Raw genomic sequence first — 18,309 nt, forward strand, 5'->3', positions numbered from 1 at the left:
ATTTCTCTGTCCTTCTTTTGTGTCTTATTTCTACCTATCTCTTTATTTCTTCTATTTTATCTCTAGGATTTTGAGAATTGTAGTCAGGGGGAGAATCCTTATGGTCAGGAAGAGCATGAATGAAAAGGAATGGAGAGGATTATTCGCCATGTACTCAAAAGGTAGTGTCCATGGCACTGAATATCAGGAAGGACTCTTTCCTGGAGCTAGGGTCTAGTCTACTCCCTCCCTCCAGACGGTTTTAAAAAGCTGTTACATATGGTTTTCACTTATTGAATTTATGCTAACTCTTCGTTTGAAATGAACGAACAGCTATTTTCAGGCCAATGTAGGTGGTCACGTTGGTTAATTCACATTTTACTTAAAAGTAAGCTGCAAATATGATTGATTCATGTTTTTATGTATTGCATAAGCTGACCAAAGAAAATTTTAAATTGTAAAAGTTCAAAAATAATTTTAGTTTTTTTTTTTCTGCTGCATTCATGGGAGATTTTATTTTATTTATTTTTATTTTTAATTTAAAATTTTTTAAATTTGTTTTAATTAGTTACACATGACAGTACAATGATCTTGACATCATACATTTGAATCAGATGGGATATAATTTCTCATTTTTCTGAGTATACAGGTTGCATATCATATTGGTCATGCAGTCACATATATACACACAGTAATAATAATGTCTGTTTCATTCTACTGTCCTTCCTATCTCTTCATTCCCTTCCTTCCCCTCTCCTTCCATCACTTCTTTCTATCTAATCTAAGGTAACACTGTTCTTTTTTTTTCTTTTTAAAACTCACATCTTACATGTATTTTATATATATAAATGTATTTTGTATAGCGATGAGGGTCTCTTTCCACCATCCATGCAAAAATTTTAAATTATAAAAGTTCAAAAATATTTTTAGTTTTTTTTTAAAGTCTTCCTGTACATGAACTCATATCATTGTTCTGTATCCATTTTCTTGGCATTTTGTAGGGTTAGAGTCTCTTCTTGACTCTCAAAAGTAAAATAATTTGTTGGTCTTTTGGGCCTATGTTTTTTTTTAAAATAACAAAAACCTTTTTTTTTAAAATATTGATTTGATATATAGCAACATTTGTATGTTTTAGAAAAGAAATATCTAAAAACAGATCAACAATCACAGTACTCAGAGATAATTGATATCCTTTATTTATATATAATTTTAAATTACATAGACAATTTTATAATCTACTTCTTTCACTTACTATTTATTATGTTAGGATTTTCCATTATAATAAGATGGCTTTTGAAAACTTGGTTTCTGTTAATACATAAACATAGAGAACTTTTGATATTTTCTTCTGTAAGCAAAACCAGAATCATTTACTTACTAATTGTAATTTGTTTTTTTTTTTTCACTTCATGTATCATGGGTAGCTTTCTAAATGATAGCTTATATACTTCACTTTTCAATTGAACATAAAATATTTCTTTATGTTATAGCATAGTTTAGCAATTTCTCTATTGTTGGACATTTGTACTATTTCTGATTTTATATACAAATAGTGTTTCAATGAGCTTTTAAATTTTTTATTTTTGGGCTGGGGATGTGGCTCAAGCGGTAGCGTGCTCTCCTGGCATGCGTGCGGCCTGGGTTCGATCCTCAGCACCACATACAAACAAAGATATTGTGTCCGCCGAAAACTAAAAAATAAATATTAAAAAATTCTCTCTCTCTCTCTCTCTCTAAAAAAAAAAAATTTATTTTTTATTTTTTTATTAATTTTTTAAAATTTATATATGACAGCAGAATGCATTACAATTTATTACACATAAAGAGCACAGTTTTTCATATCTCTGTATATAAAGCATATTCACACGAATTCATGTCTCATACATGTACTTTGGATAATCACATTCCACCATCATTTCTAACACCATGCTCCCTCCCTTCCCCTCCCATCTCTCTGCAAAACAAACAAAATAGAGTTTGTCTATTACCCCCATGCTCTCCCTCCTTACTCCACTATGAATCATCCTCCTTACATCAAAGAAAACATTCGGCATTTGATTTTTTAGGATTGGCTAACTTCACTTAGCATTATATTCTCCAACTCCATCCATTTTCCTGTAAATGCCATGATTTTATTCTCTTTTTTTGCTGAGTAATATTCCATTGTGTATATATGCCACTTTTTTTTAATCCTTTCATCCACTGAAGAACATCTAGGTTGGTTCCACAGTTTAGCTATTGTGAATTGTGCTGTTATAAACATTGATGTGGCTGTGTCCCTGTAGTAAATGCTGTTTTTAAGTCCTTTGAGTATAGCCCGAGGAGAGGGATAGCTGGATCAAATGTTGGTTCCATTCCTGGTTTTCCAAGGAATCCCCATACTGCTTTCCAGATTAGCTGCACCAATTTGCAGTTCCACCAGCAATGTATGAGCGTTGCCAACATCCTTGCCAACACTTATTGTTGTTTGTATTCATAATAGCTGCCATTCTGACTGGAGTGAGATGAAATCTGAAGAGTAGTTTTACTTGCCATGTTGCAGATGGAACCCCGGGGCTTTTTACATGTGCTAGGCAAGTGCTCTACCACTGTGCTATATCCCCAGACTTTGTTTTTACACATTTAATTTATACACATATTTTTCTTAATTTTATGAGTGCTTCTGTAGAATAAAATATTAAAATGACTTATTGAATTATGAATAAAAATATATATGCATTTTAAAATTTACCAGCTTTGCCAATTTCCCTTCTGAAAGACCTCTGTACGTTCATGCTCTTACTAACAATATGCTTGAGTTCTCGTTTCTCTATATTCTCACTTTTTCTAGATACTATCATGGTCAGATACAGAAAAGTAGTAGTTGAAAATATATTGCCTTTATTTTTTTTTGTGTGTGTGTGTACTTTTACATATGTGACTGTTGTAATACTTTGCCAAATTTTCCTATTATTATATTTTATTCTAACTTAGTGTTTTCATATATTACATGTGACTCTAATTCATCTGAAATTTATTTTGATTTCATAGAGTGAAAACTGCTTGATTCTGGAGAAGATTCAAGGGCTTGTGGGCCTTGAAATTATCTGGAAAAATTTAGAGGATAAAAATAAAATTTTCTGCTTGAGGAAAATAATTTGATTCTAATTTCTTTAGAAACATAGTTTAGTATTACTTAACTCTATAAAGTATGTTGATGGTAAGAAATCTTGCCAACAACAACAACAAAAAACCACTCCTTACTACTATTAAAGAGAGAAAAAACTCTTGAATATGATTATCGTCTGTATACCTGTGGATAGTTCAGGAGAAACTTCAAAATTTGAGCCCAATTTCACTCCTTTTATTTACTAAAACAGACAAATCTCTTGTAAATTCTTGAGAGAAAATTGATTTACATAGCATGAGATTTATTTCACAGGGATTTGTTTAGAGTGCCCAGGGAAGAATGCTTATTAACATGATTATCATAAAATCTGGAGACTGAAATTGTCTAGTTCTTGACCAAAATGTTTGGCCTATTTGGCTTTTAAGGAGACACCCAGTGTTGCTGGAAAATAGCCCTACAGAAGAGCTCCAAGTTCTATTCTTTAGAACCTGTGAAATGTTACCTTACATAATAAAAAAGAATCGGAAGTGGAGAGTTTCTTCTGGATTGTGTGAGTGGTCCCCTGAAATCAGTTATATAACTCCTTAAAGGGGAAGACAGGGAGATTGTACACAAACAGAGGAGGAAGCAAGTATGACCATGAAGCAGATGTTGAATTGATATTGTCACACATTAAAGAATTTTGGCAACTGGAAGAGGCAAGAGACACATTTGTCCCTGGAACATTTTGAAGTAGTATAGCCTCTCCTGACACTTTGATTTAGGTCCAGTAATACGGATTTCAGACTTCTAGCTTCTAACACTGTCAAGACAAGCCACCAAGAAATTTGTTATTATAGCCATAGGGTACACCCTAAGGGGAAGTGAAGATTAGCTGACTCCCCTTTATTTACCCTTATATCGGTTATCATTAATAACACTTGACTCTTAGCTACTCTTTTTGGCTACTCTTCGGTTTGATCTATTGATCATCACTTACTAGCTCTCATGCTGAATAACAGTTTAAACATGATGTTAAAATAAATTTAAAATAAAAATGAGAAGTTAATATCAATAGTATTTGTAAAGTTGGTGAAGAAATATTTTGACTATTTTTTTAAAACCTGAAAAGTTAATAATTTAGAATCACTTATATTCTTTGAGATTAATTTTTCTTTTTAAATTTTGTTTTTGCCATGCAGGGGAATAAACTCAGGGCCTCATGCATGCTAGGCAAGTGCTATACCACTGAGCTACATCCCCAGCTGAGATTTACTTTTGAATTGAAGATAATAAAGTCTGTTTATTTCTTTTGGTAATGAAGGTGTGTGATAGAATTTTTTAAAAAAGTCAATGCAAAGGATTTTAAATATATAGCATATTGTTAAAGCTTTCTCCATGCTTTATAAATTTTACATTTTTTCAACAGTATTAGATGATAATGAATGGTATGTTAACTATCTGTTACTACAATAAAATGTCTTAGATAATCAACTTAAAAAGTGGAAAGGTTTATTTTAGTTTGCAAATTTGGAAGTTTTAGTCTATGACTGATTGACCTCAATACTTTTGGTGTGTGGCAGGACAGCACATCATGGGAAATGCTTCATCTTACACCTGGGGCAAAGGAACAAGTCAGGATCCCTGCAGTCCACTTTGGTGACACATTCCCAGTGACCTAAAATCTCCCACTAGGCCTTACTTCTTCAACTTTCCCTCACCTTTCAACAGTGTCAACTTTAGGACCAAGCTTTTAGCACATGAGCTTTTGGGGGACGTTCTAGATTTAAAATATAGCAAAATGGTACAATTGAAAAATTTTGAATTTTTTATTGTTATATAACTTCTTGTATTTTTAATGAAGCAATCATGTATATACCCCTGTAGTTATTTAGAAAAGTTGTATTTTTGCAGTTTGCTGGCAAATTTATTAATTTTATTGTCTTTTTAAAAATATAAATCATGATGAGTCTGCTCTCCCAATTCTACATTTTCTATTTGAGAATTAATTTGTTAGAATTTTTAGGACTTTGTGAATTTCTACAAAGAACCAAACTCGGGATTCATTCAAGATGGTAGATTAGAGGAAGGCTGTTTTTGCAGTTTCTCTGTGCCTCAGGATTCAGTCTTTGGGAGTTCTGCTTCTCAGTGACGTGGGTGAGAAAGGGAATTCATTGAAATTCAGCACCAGACAGCCAGAATCTCTTAGAGTCTCATAATCAGGTGTGTTGAACAAAGAACAAAAAAGAGTACATTGGAGTCCAGCCGGTGTGACAGTGGCTGCAGCACTTTTATCACAGAGGAGAGGGATAATACAGAGAGAAACAATGAATAAATTTGGCATGGGATAACCTGTAGGTCAGAAAGCAGCTTGAAGTTAGCTGATACAGAGACTGCACAGTGAAGTGGTGTTGGAAAAGTGCTCTGTTTCTCAGCTGGCAAGCAGAGAGCTGAGGCAGGAGCCATGTTGGGGAGGCCATGCTACAGCTTGCTGCTGTGGGACCGGGGAGATTGAAGCAAACATTGTCATGCTATTCCAGCAAGTACCTACCATGTACCCTATGGTATACCTAGCAGAATCTGAATGAAACAGGAAGGAAGAAGATTGTAATCAGGGGGATTCAAGTCAGGAATATGGAGAGGAGTTTAACTTGCTTTCCCTTTGAGTCATGTGACCAGCTGGAGAGTATCGGGAGCTAGCAGCTGAGTATTAAAACACTTAGGACTAAGCTTGGGAAGCAGAGTGTGTGAGACCTGGAAGATTTGTTCCCCTGCTCAATCAGTGGGATTCTTATAAGTCTCTTGAGATCTAGACTCCCAGTAGAAATCAGCATCTATACCTGGCCTTAGGGGTGTGTTGATACCACCCAACAAGTTCTCTAAGGCCTGATTAGACCTTAACCCCAACCACTGGAACTTCCCTTATGGAACTCTGCAGTAGTCCCTCCCTGGGAATGCATGGATCTGGTCTGTCTGTATAAAACTTCAATTGATAGTACTTACCATCCTGTCCTACCTTACACTGGTGAGAAGGAAAACTGAGAGCTATTTTAACCAGATTTAGTTTTAGGCTACTATAGCTATAGCTGAGTGAGCAACAAAAAAGGGGAAAGTGATTAACAAATAACAAACTTCTTCCCACCTGCTGACAGCCTTAGTGGTACATAGCCTGGGAAAAAATGGAAAGAAAGACAGTTGGGTATTGGCAGTGACCATCATCCTTGTTGACAGTTTTGATTACCTCAGTGGTGATTATTCTTTCATTTTTCATTAAGAATCAGGTTTTTTCCTGTGTGTGTGTGTGTTTGTGTGTGTGTATTCTTGCTGTGCTGACTGGTTTGTGTATATGTATATATACATACTTGTTTTGTTTTACTCTCACTTTTAGCATTTTTTGATTATAGTTATTTTTCCTTGTCTTTTGAGGTTGGGGTTGTTTTTATTTGTTTTGCTTTGGTTTTGTTTGTTTCTCTTTCCCTCCTTTCTTCTGTTAACAGCCATAATTTATTGTTTTCTCTTTTTTTCCCTTTTTTTTTCTACTTTTGGTCCACTTGTTTTATAGTCTTCACTTGCTGTCTCTTTTCTGTACCCTCTGTTCACATTTTGAACATTCTAAATTGTCTTTTACTGTTCTGTCACATTTTCTTTTCTCTTAATGAACTGTATTTTTACCATCTTGTAGAACTATTTGGTTCATATAACTCCTGCCCCACTGTTCATGTTGTTGGCAATTATTAGTATTGTGGGTGACATAATTAACACCTGCTGTTTGTTTAATGCCAGATCTAGGTCATAGCTATTTATTGTTTTGCTTTTGGCAATTGCTGACCCCACAGTTCCTATTTGTGTGATAATTAGTGTTGTAGATATCATAGGAGGCACTGGGTATTTATTTTAATGTTGTATGTTTTTTGCTTCAGTTGTGCTATTTCCTCCATTTCTGTGAGGTGCTGGGAATCTACAGGGACGCTGCATGTTCACAGAGTGGAGACACTGCACTGAACTAAACCCAGAAAAGTGACAGTTCATTTTGGTCCACATATAAATTAACCACACTCAAACCTTAGCAATACTTTAATATTAAAAACAGAAGAGAAAAAAAAAAACCCAAACTAATGAACAAGCACCACTTGTAGACATCCATCCCTTCAGCAAAAACAGAGAGAATTAACAGAAAGCCTGTGAATAACACACCTACAAGGGGTTTCAATCTAGATTACTTTAATGACACTTTGGTAAGAGAAGGTTGTGCCCTAAAAAGGCCTACACAGAAGAGTGGAAGAGAAATCCATCCCAGCAGATGCATAAAAACCCAACCCAGGAATACAAGAAATATGAAAAGATAAGGTAACACTAGGCCTTCCAAAGTTTGTAATTAGCCATCAACCTATTCCAAAGATATTGCAGTGAATGAAATATCAGATAAAGAATTCAAAAGAATGATTATAAAAATGATCAAGGAATTCCAAGAGAACATGGAAAAACAATTGAATGAATTAATGAGGTCAGTATAAGATGAGAATGAGAAGATCAATAAGGAGATAGAGATATTGAAAATGAACCAAACAGATATTTTGGAAATGAAAGACACAGTACATCAAATAAAATGTTCAGTTGCAAGTCTCTTTAATAGAGCAGACCATGCTAAAGGCAGATCTCAGAGCTGGAAGACAAGAGGGCTAGCCTTGAACATTCAGACAGTATGAAAGAAAAGAAAATAACCATGATGAACTCTGAGATAACATTAAAATAACAAATTTAAAAATTACTGGATTTGAAGAGGGTTATGAGACACAGGCTAATGGCATGTCTAACATCTTTAGGGAAATAATAACAGAAAAGTTTTCAGATCTTGAGAATGATATGAGCATTGAGGTTCAGGATACATTCAGAACCCCAAATAGGATCAAGAGAAGCTCTCTACAAACATATTATAATTAAAATGCCTAATATACAGAACAAGGATAGGCTTATAAAAGCCTCCCGAGAAAAACATCAGCTCACATTTAGAAGCAAACCAATCAGAATGACTTGTAATTTCTTAGCACAAACTCTAAAATCCAGGTGGACTTAGAATGTTGTGTTCCAGGCTCTGAAAGAAAATAACTATCAACCAAGTTTGCCATATACAGCAAAGCTAGCCTTCAAAATTGGATAAGAAATAAAACCTTCCAAGATAAAGCAGAAATGAAATAAATTCAGGCCTACTAAGCCAATACTAATGCTTAAATACTTAACACAGAAGAAATAAAAAACAAACCCCAGAGCTCACAAATGGACAAATCCTATTTGAAAGGTAGCTAAACTGAAGAGAAACAGTACCTAGTTAAACATTAGAAATAAATCAAAACGGCAGGGATTAATAAACATCTCTCTGTAATAATGTTGAATGTAACTGGTCTCAAATCTCCAATTAAAAGCCATTGATTGGCTGAATGGATTAAAAACAAGAACCCAACCATATGTTGTTTGCAGGAGGCTCACTTTACAGGCAAAGACAGATACTGGCTGAAAGTGAAAGGATGAAATTGATGTACCATGCAAATGGAGCCTGACAACAGCAATAGTAGCTACTCTCATATTTGATAAAACAGACTTCAAGCCAAAATTGATCAGAAGAGATAAAGAACGTTGTTTCAAATGGGTAAAGGGAAAAACACAACAAGAAGATATGATACTAAATGTTTATACTCTAATAACATAAAGAAGACACTACTCAAAGCCTCAGATAGACCCTCAGTACAATAATACTGGGTGATTTCAACATACCTCTCTTGCCACATGGAGATTGAACAGTACACTTTTGAATGATTTGAATGGTAAATGGGTGGTAGAAGAAATCAGGGGAGAAATTGAAAAATTCTTAGAATCAAAGAAGAATAGTGATACAATGTATCAGAAACCTCTGAGACACTTTGAAGGCTGTTCTAATAGGAAAGTTTATAGTTATGAGTGACTACATAAGAAAAAAACAAACAGCCCAATGATGCATCTCAAGACCCTTAAAAAACAAGAATAACCCAATTCCAAAACCAGTAGAATGAATGAAATAATTAAAATCAGAGCTGAAATCAGAGAAATTGAGAATTTAAAAATGCAGAAGATCAGTGAAATGAAGAATTGAGTCTTTGAAAAGATAAGCAAGATTGATATAAGCCCTTAGATAAATTAACCAGGAAATTAAGAAATAAGACCCAAATTAATAAAATCAGAGATGAAAAATCAGACTTTGTAGACATCCAGAGGATCAATAGGAACTATTAAAAAATTTATACTGCAATATACTGGAAAACCTAGAAGAAATGGGTACATTTCTTGACAACATTTGTTCTGCCCAAATTGAATCAAGAGGATGTAGAGAACCTAAAGAGACCACTAATTAGCAATGAGATAGAAACAGTAATAAAAACAAACAAACAAACAAACAAAACTTCCAACCAAGAAAAGCCCAGGACCAGAGGAATTCTCACCAGAATTCTACCTGATATTTAAAGAGGAACCAGTGCCTGTGCTCTTCAAATTATCCCATGAAATAAAAGGCAATGGAACACTTTTAATTTTATTCTAAGAAGCCCATATCACCCTCAGATAAAATCAGATAAGGACATATCAGAGAAAGAAAACTGTATGTCAGCAGCTCTGATGAGATTAAATGCAAAAACCCCTTAATAAAATAGTAGCAAATCATAGTCATATTAAGACTTTTAAGATTTTAAGTTTTTTCATCTGTTTATTTCTGTGTTGATTCGAGGTTAGTGTTTATAAGCATTGACAAGTTTTTCTGGCTTACATTGAATGAAAGGATCATGGTTACTAGCTAGTAGCATTAGCAATTGCTTAGAAAAATAGAAACTTTAGGAAGTGTCCCCTAGAGTCAGAATGCACATTGTTCTTGCACTTGGTAAACTGTCCCATTACTTGATTTTTTTGGTGATATTTTAATGACATTTAAATAGGTTTTATGCAAAGTATCTCTGATAGGCTATGTCTTAGAATTTTTCTTTCTTCCATTTTTCTATTTCTTTTTTTTTTCTTTTTGGGAGGAAGATGAGATTACCTTTAATATTCATTTTAGGGATTTTCAGTTTTCCTAAATATTTATTTATTTGTTTATTCATGATGCTGAGAATCAAACATAGGGCCTCACATATGCTATTCAGTACTCTGTCACTTGGGCTATATCCCCAACCCCTCCTAAATATTTTTAGAAAAAAAGCCTTGAGTTCTATGAGAAAAATTTCCCTTATTTTACATCTTCCTAGTCTTCCTTATGCCCAAATTTGTAATGAAATCTTTGTGCCATATTTAGCAAGTACAAGAAATAAGACTTTTATTTAAAGTCATAGAGATAAGGAAAAGATTAGGTATGTATTATTGTTTTGTTTGGAATTATTTTTGTATTTAAAAAATCATAAGTATGCCTTTCTCCATCCTCTCTGGCATTAAAAAAAAATTGAATGATTTATTGCCTTAGAACATAGTTGATATTTGTGTACAGTATATTCATTCATGACCTCACTTGTCAGTGCAAATCAGGTTTCCATCTTGGAAAATAATTTTATTGAACTGGGTATTTTTGATTATTCATTATGTATATATGTAGATAGTTATATATGGCTTGTAGACAGATATGCTATATATATCTTTAGTAGGAGAGATGTCCTTATATCTATATGCGTTTGCATATATATTTATATATGTTTCACGAGATAGTTCTGAACAAGGAGGGCAGGTTGTGTACCACTTGTAAGTGAAAGGAATTTAAGTCAATTATGATTTTTCTTTTAGGTTAGTCTTTGGGATAAAGAATTCAGATAGAAGACATCTTGATGGGTTTAGATATCATGTAGTTCTTCTGTTTTGGGTCATCAGCATCCAGAACATCCTCTTTGACTCTGTTATCAACACATTTCTTGATCACTTTACTTCAATTTATTCATATTTATGCTCTTATTACTTTATGAAACTAGACAAAGATTTTTGTGTTGGGTGGAGTAAAAATGTACCTATTTTTGTGGATGGATAGGTGAACACTGAAAGAATAGGAAAATTTAAGAACTTTACCAAACTTATGTTTTTGTCTTCTGAAGTGATTGTGCTATTGGATTGTTTTCCTCAGTTGGTTTAACTGTTAAAGAGAATCTTAAATGTACAGTGAAGATGTGGGCAGTGAATTCATTGTATTCACCATTATCTGCAATTTGAAAATCAACTTTGCAGGTTTTGAAATGATTTCTTCACTTCATTCATTCCTCAGGTCTTAATTCACACCAACCAAGGGATTGGTTTGGGTTTTTTTGCTCCTCAAAAGCCAAAGGCCTGTTTATTAATTTACATTGGAAGATGGATGGACCTTTCCAGTTCAATTCACATTCACTCTTCGGAGAATCGTTTTGTGTTTGTGTCCAGTTACCAAACTGTCTTACAAATAGAAAGTTCTCTAGTGTGTTAAATATAACAACTTAGGCAGTTATCAGCGTATGTTAAAGATTTATTTTACTCAATCAGGGAATTAGACAAATGGTATAACTAGGTCAGAGAAAAAGTAAGATAACCCACGAATTTATGGGGAGTGAAAGAATGTTGAAATGGATTGCGCACGGAGACCAAACTATTTTGGGGGAAGGAAGAGTGGGGAGAGGCTGGGAAGTCAATTCAGTCTTCTACCTTACAGGTTAGAATGTGTTACCTGCAATGCTGGGAGTTAAATATCTCTTGAAGAATGGAATCTGATAAAGTAGATGAGTAGACTATAAATGGTGCCTGGTTTTCTGTCATATTTTTCTCTGTTACTGTGAATTGCAATGAGTGGAAGTTAGAGGTTATTTGAGTACAGTTCTACTGATCTGTCTTGAAACCTGATGAACTTTTGTAGTTGTACCATTACCTTCTTTATGAGTGAACATTTTTAAATAATTTAAGTAATTGATTACACATAGCTCCAGGTTTGGATTTTCCTTGCTAGTCTTATAGAAACTGATAATTTTTTCTTTGTAACGGTGTCTGTTTTTTGTTTTGTTTTTGCTAGCTGGTGTTGGCTTGGAATCTGGTTGCAAGGAATCTTGCTTTGTATGTTTTTCTTTTACAGAAATGTTAAAATTGCATAACATTATTGGGAAGCTATGTGGTGGGTTTGGAAAGAACCCAAATTTTATGATAATTTGTATTACTTACCTGTACACCAGGTCACTTAAGTAGAGTATTGGTATTTTATGACCTAACTTGTTGGAATCTTCATTTTAATTCTTCCCAAACATTTTAATATATGTTAAATTGAATAATTTTAAGTTAACATACATTTTATACAACTAGGCACAATATTTCTAAGTTAGAAAAAATGTTGAATTATTCTTTCCTTTTAATATTTATTTCTGATGATTGCTCCTGATACATGATGCCATCTAGTGAATTTAGCCTTTCAGAAGCACTTTTTAAGAGGCAGTAATTGTCTTCAAAAAGAATATTTTAGTAATTTAGAATCATTCTTTGTTGAGATGGCAATTTTTTTGGCCATGGGCATGTTTAAGCAAAGATTTGATAATCCCCGATGAGTCTTATTGTTGAATTAAGTGAAACTGTTCCAGATGACTACTAAAATCTCTTTTTGCTTCAAGATTCTAGATCCCATATAGATCATTAGTCCTCAGCCAATAAATATTGAGCATTTACCTGGTATTCAGCACTGTCCTAGGAGTTGTGAAGGTTTAAGAGGTAGTGTAAATCATGGATGTGTCGTCAAGTAACCTATGCATCGGTGTGGAGAAAATAGTCACTAATCTTTATTGAACACTTACTCTGTTCCTGAAGCTGCCTTGTTATGTTAACTCTTGTAGTAATTCTTAAGTAGGTATTTTTTTTTTTAAGTCCTGTTTTATTAGTGCAGAATTGAGACCCAGAGAGGTTAAATGCTTTTGCTTACATTTACACAGTAAATGGTAGAACCAGAATCAACTTATGTAAAATAATCAAGGGTGGGTATTATAGATTGGATCTGGAGTACCCACCAAAGGCTCATGTTGAAGGTTTGGTCTCCAGCTGGTAGCACTGTTGGGAGATGGTGAGTTATTTAGGAGGTGGGAACTATTTGGAGGAAGTAGGTCACTGGGGGTGGGAGCATGTCCTTGGAAGATATAACTTGCCCCTGGTCTCTTTTCCATATCTTCCCTGTCATGATGTTCTGCCTCATCACAGGTCTAAAAGCAATGGAGTTAGTTGACCATGGACTGAAACCAAAATAAATCTTTTTTTAAAAAAAATTTTATTTGTTTTAATTAGTTAATACATGACAGTAGAATGCATTTATGCACTTTGATATATCATACATAGATGGGATATAATTTCTCATTTTTCTGAGTGTACATGTTACAGAATCATATTGGTCATGTAGTCACATATGTATATACAGTAATAATGTCTGTTTCATCATTCCTATCCCCACATACCCTCCTCTTCCCTCCCCTCCCATCACTTCCCTCTAGCTTATCTAAGGTAACACTGTTCTTCCCTAGTGCCCTCACCTTATTGTGAATTAGCATCTGCATATTAGAGAAAGCATTTGGCCTTTGTTTTGTAGGATTGGCTTATTTCGTTTATCATGATATTCTTCAACTCCAACCATTTACTGGCAAATGCCATAATTTCACTCTTCTTTAAAGCTGGGTAATATTCCATTGAATATATATACCACATTTTCTTTATCCATTCATTTATTGAAGGACACCTAAGTAGGTTCCATAGTGTAACTATTGTGAATTGAGTTGCTATAAACATTGATGTGGCTGCTTCACTATAGTATGCTGATTTTAAGTCTTTGGGTATAAACCAGGGAGTGGGATAGCTGGGTCAAATGGTGGTTCCATTCCCAATTTTCTGAGGAATCTCCATACTGCTTTCCAGAGTGGTTGTACCAATCTGCAGTCCCACCAGCAATATATGAGTTTATCTTTTCACCACATCCTCACCAACATTTATTGTTGCCTGTATTCTTGATTATTGCCATTCTAACAGGAATGAGATGAAATCTTAGTAGTTTTGATGTGCATTTCGCTAATTGCTAGAGATGTTGAACACTTTTTCGTATATTTGTTGATCAGTTGTATTTCTTCTTTTGTGAAGTGTCTGTTCAATTTCTTAGCCCATTTATTGATGGGGTTATTTATTTTTTTTTGTTAAGTTTTTTGAGTTCTTTATATATCTTAGAGATTAATGCTTTATTGGAGGTGCATGTGGCAAAGATTTCCTTCCAGTCTGTAGGCTCTTTCCTCACATTATTATTTCTTTTGCTGAGAAGAAGCTTTTTAATTTTAATCCATCCCATTTATTGCTTCTTGATTTTACTTCTTGCACTTTAGGAGTCTTGTTAAGGAAGTCAGATCCTAGGCCGACATGGTGAAGATTTGGGCCTATTTTTTCTTCTATTAGGTGCAGGATCTCTGTTCTAGTGCCTAAGTCTTCCATCCACTGAGTTGATTTTTGAGCAGGGTGAGAGATAGAGGTTTAATTTCATTTTACTACATGTGGATTTCCAGTTTTGCCAACACCTTTTGTTGAATAGGCTATCTTTTCTCCAGTGAATGTTTTTGGCATCCTTGTCTAGTATGAGATAACTGTATTTATGTGGTCTCTGTCCTCTATTCTGTACCATTGGTCTACAAGTCTATTTTGGTGCCAGTACCATGCCATTTTTATTGTCATAGCTCTGTTAAAGTAGTTTATGTTTATGTCAGGTATTTTGTCAGAGCCACTGAAACCTGAGTAACATAGTAGGTAAAGCATTTGTATTGTTTACAAGTTGATAGCTCTTTGGTGGTTTAGTTATCTGTCAAGTTAGTGCAAATAACTTTTGTATATATTGTTTTAATATTGCTACACTTAATTTTGGGGTTTCTTGTAAATGAGAAGTAGTGGTTTAATAATTTATATCTAAATATTGCAGTTCATTTTAATTCTCAGCCTGTACTTTTTAAGAATTACTTAACAAGGGCTGGGGATATGGCTCAAGTGGTAGCGCGCTTGCCTGGCATGCGTGGGTGCTGGGTTTGATCCTCAGCACCACAAAAAAATACAATAAAGATGTTGTGTCCACCGAAAACTAAAACATAAATATTAAAAAATTCTCTCTCAAAAAAAATTACTTAACAAAAGGACGATCTTACTTTCTTACATTACTTCGTTTAAAATATGCATTCTATGAGATCTAGAGGAACAATGGGTCATTCCTCTGCCCAAGAATTCTTTGAAGGCATTTGTGACTACACTCCCTCCACATCCCCCCCCCCCCATTTGACCCTGTGTACCTTTTGGTGAAAACAGAGCAACTTTTAAACATTTGTTGTGATTTTATGATTATTCTCCCTCTCTTTGTTTTTCTTATTTCTGTATCTTCTCTCCCAGATGTCAAGGGATTATTTAATGGACAGGAATTAAGGAATAAGTTGTTGTCAGAAATCTTTGGTCAGGATCTGGGAACATAAAGTGAAGTGTTTAGAAAGGATTAAAACAAAACAAAACAAAAAAAACATAAACCAGTCAAAGAAGCATTTGAAAGAAAAGAGAAAAGACAGGGAGATATGAAGGTGCCTTCTATAGTTTGTGAGAATTAATACAAGATTATGGTGTTAGGAGATAGTTTTGTAAACACAATTCCAAGGTAGGTTTTTATTTATAGTGGTTAAAAACTATGGTATTAGCACTATTTTCAGGTACATTTGAGGAAAGCTGGCCTTTGTAGCCTGATTACTATGTGTCATTTAGTTTCTATGAGAAAATGCATCCTGAATTCCAAACAGTTGGCTTAAATTACAAAGTTTTGGAATATTACCTGCTCATGTTGTTTCTGTATTTTGATAGAATACCAACTCTGGCATTCTAGTTTTTAATCTGGGAATCAGTTTTATTTGACTATAAATTAGGCAAGTATTCATAGAATCATATTATAAAAAAATATTTCTAAGCATCAGAGTCTCACTGAATAGTACAAGTTAGGGGAAATTTGATTTATTTTAAAAGTTTTTAATTAAGTAACTTTGGTAGCCAAAAACCAAATTGTACCCAAAGGCTCAATGATATCATTATTATTTGGCATAGTATTTGTAATTTGACTTAATATTTGATTTTATATTATGCAAGAATTTTTAAAACCTTTATGTTAAGACTCAGACTTTCTGAGACTTGTTTTATATAATAAAGAAGAAATCGGGAGTTCTTGAGATCTAGGTGGATTGTTCAGTTGCTGAATTTCTTTAAGTCATTTTTCCCTTTCTGGTCCTACGTTTCTCCCTTTGAAAATCAAGAATGTTCATAATGGCATTATTGTTATAGAGTATAATAAAATTCATTTAGATAAGATTCGAAACAGGTTAAGACCGATGGTGGTCATAGAAGTCAGAATTGTGATTTCCATGGGGGATAGTCATGATTGGAAAGGGCACTCTTGAAGGAGGCTCCCATGTTGTAGGTAGTGCTCTAACTTGATCTGGGTATATTTACTTTGTAAAAATTCATCAAGCTACATATCTAGGATTTGTATATTTCACTGTGTAATTCAGTTTCAAAAACACTAAAAGTGTGCACCAAACACACAAAAATAAAAGAAATAAAAAAAGACTGACTGGTTTGGAAACCAGAACTAAGTGTGAACCTCAGCAATACCACTAAAAATCTGTGGTTTTAAGCAACTCCTCCACCTCTGAACCTTAGCGATGGTATCTGTAAAATAGAAGTAAAATGAGTTGAGGTAAAAATTTAAAAGCACATTGGAAGCTATAGAAAATACTCTTTGAATGTTAGATGACATTATTTTTGTTATACTTTTATATTTGTTGTATTGTTTACTCTCACATAGAAAAGACACCATGTAAATTTAGAAGTAGTAAAGGGTCTGATAAATGAAAGACATTTTAAACAACCACATTTGTTTATGTATGCTTTCAAATTCTTTTTTTTTAATCTGACCATTCCTCCCCTTTTTACAGTAAGCCTTTCAACAAGTAGAAATAGAGCTTTTTCCAAGTGTTCTGAGTCTTATGCTAAGGATGTGATAGCAAAGAATATCAGTAAAGCTATTGTGAAAAAAATAAAGGAAAATTTCAATGAAAGTAGTATTGAAAGAGCTTTTCACAGTGGATTTGTTAGACCATTAGGAGGCAGGACTTAGGCAAGTCTCCAACTGCTGCCTAGAATGTGAATTTTAGTTGCCTGTAGAATAACTTCAAAGTTACATTGTACCCCAAGGCTCAAAATTCATATCAAGAGGTTATTATTTGTGGACTTTTCCATTCTGTCTATTCATTTATCATCTTTTATTGGTCATATAGCCCCTGTTCCTTCTTAACATTCAATATCCTGTGTAAACTCCCACTTTTCCTTCCTTCCTCAGAATACCAATTTGGAGCTGTCTGAACCTGTCTCCTGGATTGCAATTCCAAAACTCCAGGTAAAGTCTTTTTTACTTTTGCCCTTTCTGAGTTTGGATTGATTGATACCCTTACAATCATAGAACTGCAGATCTATAATTCTAGAGGGGGTAATAGGTAGAAAACAAAAGCCAGACAAATGAATAAAACAGCTGCAAGGTATAATAAAACTGTAAACAAAGAAGTCAGGATTGAGGCCAGGAGTAACTAATGAGGGGAATTTCCTGTAAGTAGTGGTCAGCCTTAGTAAAGTCTTCTTTAGGCAGTTGGCATTAAGCTGATGCCTGAAAAGGAGCAAATTTCTGAGAAGACCTTTTCAGGTATCCTTGACAATTTGCATACATCCTTGAGGGAGCACGTGACCTGCTGGAGAACAGGTGCAAGGTAGACTGTGCACTTGGACAAGAGGTGGGCAACAACTCATGCAAGATCTGGAGATTTTGGTGGGAATATGAGTTTTTCCCTGGGTACAGGGAAAAGCCTTTGAAGACTTCTGAACTATGAAATGATAGAATCAGATTGACATTTTAAGATTCTTTCTCCATAATGTGGGGAAAGAACTGAGAGTGTGGTTTGGCCAAGAATGAAAGAGAGGAAATCAGAAGTAGTACAGGCAAAAGATGATTGTTTTGACAAAGTTGGTGACATTGGGTAACATTGGACTTAGGATCTATATTGGCAATATAGTTGACAAGCCCCTTGCAGATTTTCTTGAGTTTTGGGAATGAGGGAAGGGGAAGAATGAAAGTTGACTCTAGGTTTCTTGGTAGAGCATCTAGGTGAATGTTGCTATCATATCCTGAGATGGAGAAAAAATGGCGACAATGG

The 18,309-nt window shown here is 34.3% G+C and overlaps 1 protein-coding gene across 7 annotated transcripts in view; it reads left to right on the forward strand.

The window, feature by feature from the left end:
• Positions 1-18,309, forward strand: part of Lclat1 (lysocardiolipin acyltransferase 1) — a 182,158-nt gene that overhangs the window by 25,520 nt on the left and 138,329 nt on the right. For all 7 annotated transcript variants that reach the window (XM_058578444.1, XM_046441570.2, XM_046441575.2 and 4 more), the window contains one exon: positions 17,445-17,501. The gene's annotated coding sequence lies outside the window, so the exon portion shown is untranslated. The remainder of the gene's footprint in view (positions 1-17,444; positions 17,502-18,309) is intronic.

Source organism: Marmota monax, unplaced genomic scaffold (assembly GCF_021218885.2).
Source record: "Marmota monax isolate L192 unplaced genomic scaffold, Marmota_monax_Labrador192_F-V1.1 WCK01_AAM20220418_F8-fsc00010, whole genome shotgun sequence".
Classification (NCBI taxonomy): Eukaryota; Metazoa; Chordata; class Mammalia; order Rodentia; family Sciuridae; genus Marmota; species Marmota monax.